Genomic DNA, 3,486 nt, shown 5'->3' on the forward strand with positions numbered 1-3,486 from the left:
GTCTCAAATAAAAATAAAAATCCTTCCTTGTCTTTTTTTTAAAAACTGGTTTATTTAAGATTGGAATTAATTGTTTTATTTTCATTAAATAGTATTTAATTTTTCAAATTTCATATATAGTCTTCAATCTTAAATTTTATAAGATTTGAGGATGCAATTTTTTTTCTCCTTCCTTCCCAAGATGACAAGCAAACTGATATAGGCTATACATATCTAATCATATTGAACATATTACCATATGTGTCATGTTATGAAAGAAGAATCAGAACAAAATGGAAAATTCATGAGAAAAACTACACTTAAAATGAAAATAATATACTTCAATCTGCATTCAAATCAATAGTTCTTTCTCTTGATGTGCCCAATATTTTCCACCATGAGTCTTTTGGAATTGTGTTCTATCATTGTATTGCTAAGAGATAAATCTATCAACGTTGATTATCACACAATTTTGCTGTTCCTATATACCATTTTCTACTGGTTCTGCTCATTCCATTTAACATCAGTTCTTGCAAATCTTTCCAGATTTTTATGAAATCTTCCATTTCATCCTTTCTTATAGCAAAATAATATTCTGTTACATTCATATAGCAAAACTTCTTCAATCATTTCCTAATTCATGGGTATCCCCTTAATTTTTAAATTTTTGCAAAGACAAAAAAAGCTGCTATAAACAGCTTTTCATATGTGGGGCTTTTTCCATTTTTATGATCTTTTTTGGGATATAGATGTAGCAGTGGTATTGCTTGATGAAAGGGCATGCAAAGTTTATAGCCTTTGGGCATAGTTTTAAATTGCTCTCCAGAATGACTGGATCAGTTCACAACTCCATCAATTATACATTAATGTTCCACTTTTCCCACATCCTTTTCAATATTTATGACTTTCCTTTTTTTTGGTCATGTTGGCCAATATGATATATTAGGTGATAGTTCAGAGTTTGTTTTAATTTGTACTTCTTTAATCAATAGTGATTTAGGTAATTTTATATGAATTTATACACACACACTTTTGTGTGTGTGTATGTAAATATACACATATATCTTTAATTTTTAAAAGCTGCTTGTTCAAATCCTTTGACAATTTATTGGAGAATGTTTGTATTCTTATAAATTTGACTCAGTTGTTGATATATTTGAGAAATGAGGTTTTTATTAGCAAAAGTGGCTTTAAAAAATTGTTTCCTAGTTTTCTGCTTTTCTTGTTATCTTGGTTACATTGGGTATTTTTGTGCAAAACCCTTTTTAATTTAATGCTATCAAAATTATACTGTTTTGTATTTTATTGTAAATATGATAAGTTTCTTACTCTCCTAATTTGCTTGTGTTATCACTTTTTAAGTCCAAATCATTGACCCATTTTGACCTTTTCTTGGAATATGATATAAGATGTTCTCCTATACCAAGTTTCTGACATACTATTTTCCAGTTTCCCAAGCAATTTTTGTCAAACAGGTTTTTTAAACAATAGATTACTATAGTCATTCACTGCTAACATATTCAGTGATCCATAACTCTATTTCTTATCTAGTACCAAATAATTTGCATGACTGATGCTTTATAATATAGTTTTAGACCCGAGTACAGCTAGACCACTTTCCTTTTTCATTTTTTTCCTTCATTATTTCCCTTACTGGAATTAATTCTTCTTTAAGTGTTTGGTAGAATTCAAAATTGAATTCATCTGACCCTGGGGATTTTTTCTTGAACTCCCTGGGGAGTTCATTGAAGGATTGTTCCATTTCTTTTCCTTAAAATGGAATTATTTAAGTGTCCTATTTCCTTTTGTGTTGATCAGGAAATTGTTTAAAAAAATATGAATCTGATTCTGTGATGAAGATGAAGACAAACATTATTAGCAGATCAAGTCTGGGGCTTATGATTTCCATCCCCTGAGTGGGACACTGTCACTCCTGAAGACAAAATTTTATCAACCAGGCCTTAATATCAACCTTGCAAAAAGGATCAAAGCTCATGAGGCCCTGAATAAGCCCTCAGTAATGGACACAATGATGCACAGGCAACAGATTGATGAGTGTCTTAAGAAATTCAATGCCAGGAGAAAGTTCAAGGGGGCAATCATACCAACAAGGAAACTTCTCAGCACCTAATTACTTTTAACTTACTAAATAAGAAGGTCAAGAAATCACCATAGAGAACTAAAACCACCAAACAGAATGAACACACCAAAGTTCATAAGCAAGAAATCATTTAAGATCACAGAGCAGCTGATTGAGGCCATCAATAATGGGAACTTTGAAGTTTAAGCAAAACTGATCTCATTTGAACCTGAAGCTCTTGCCATCCTTCTAGAAGAGATGGACTGCCACAGATTCTTCTTTGAGAATTTGTTGCCCAAAACAGCAAATCCATACAGACCACCATCCTAAATCCCCACGTGCACATTATTGGCAAGAATGTTACATGCATTGCCTATGTCTGTCTCACACATTGCATTGATAGACAGGGCTAACCCACCACCAGCCAGTTATAGGCAATGGCCAGTTACAGAATGTCCATTTTCATTATTCATATATACCTTAAAGAATCAATACATTCATTTTTGGTTTTATTTTGAAAGAGACAATGATTAAGGTAGAGCAGTCACTCATACACACTCTGCCAGCATATTCCTGTCTGCCTCATTCCACTTTTTCTTGATGCCAGTATCTGCAGAAAACAAGATCAGATGTAATTTCTTATTAAAACAAACAAATATACACATTAGCTTCTGGCACTACAACAACAAAAGTAATCAAGGAAATGAGGAGGGAATACCACAATACCAAAACAAAAAACAAGAAAAAAAAAAGTCCTGGTGTTTGTGGCCTTTAAAATCAATCAACTGCTCCTCCTGTCCACAGCTTTATATGTATGTCTGTATGTCTGCTCATTGGCTTCTTGGATGATCAGATGTTGCAATGAAAATGGCCACAAAGCTCTCCTTCTGTTGATCTCCATGTTGAATGATGTTTGTTAGAAGAGAAAAACAAACAAAAAAATGACTTCCTTATATACACAAAAAATATTAATCCATTAATCCATGGTCAGTTTTAATAAATTTGCCATTAAATTTGACAAAATAATTCCTAATATTTGCTTTCATTTCCTTTCCGTTGCTAAACTTATCCTTTTCATTTTTAATGTCAGTAATTTGTTTTCCTTTCTTTTGTTAGCCAAATTAGCTAATAGTTTATCTATTATATTGGGCTTTCTATAAAAAATGAGTTTTATTTCCTAGTTGAATGGTTTTCTTACTTTCAATTTTAGTAATCTATCCTTTGATTTTTAGTATTTCCAATCTGCTGTTTTATTGAAGGATTTAATTTCTTTTTTCCCCCCTATTTTTTAACATTTCCTGACCAATTCCTTAATCTGTTATTTCTTCATTTTATTTATTTAAACATTCAGAGATATATTTTCTTTAGGTACTTCTTTGGCTGAATCTTATAAATTTTAGTGTATGGCTTCATTGCTATTCTCTTCA

At 31.6% G+C, this 3,486-nt stretch overlaps 1 pseudogene; it reads left to right on the forward strand.

Annotated features, from left to right (window-relative positions):
- The first annotated feature begins 1,881 nt into the window (after positions 1-1,881).
- On the forward strand, positions 1,882-2,389 carry LOC111721649 (annotated as a pseudogene).
- The last annotated feature ends 1,097 nt before the right edge of the window (positions 2,390-3,486 follow it).

The sequence above is a fragment of the Sarcophilus harrisii genome, chromosome 2 (genome assembly GCF_902635505.1).
Source record: "Sarcophilus harrisii chromosome 2, mSarHar1.11, whole genome shotgun sequence".
In the NCBI taxonomy this organism is placed as follows: Eukaryota; Metazoa; Chordata; class Mammalia; order Dasyuromorphia; family Dasyuridae; genus Sarcophilus; species Sarcophilus harrisii.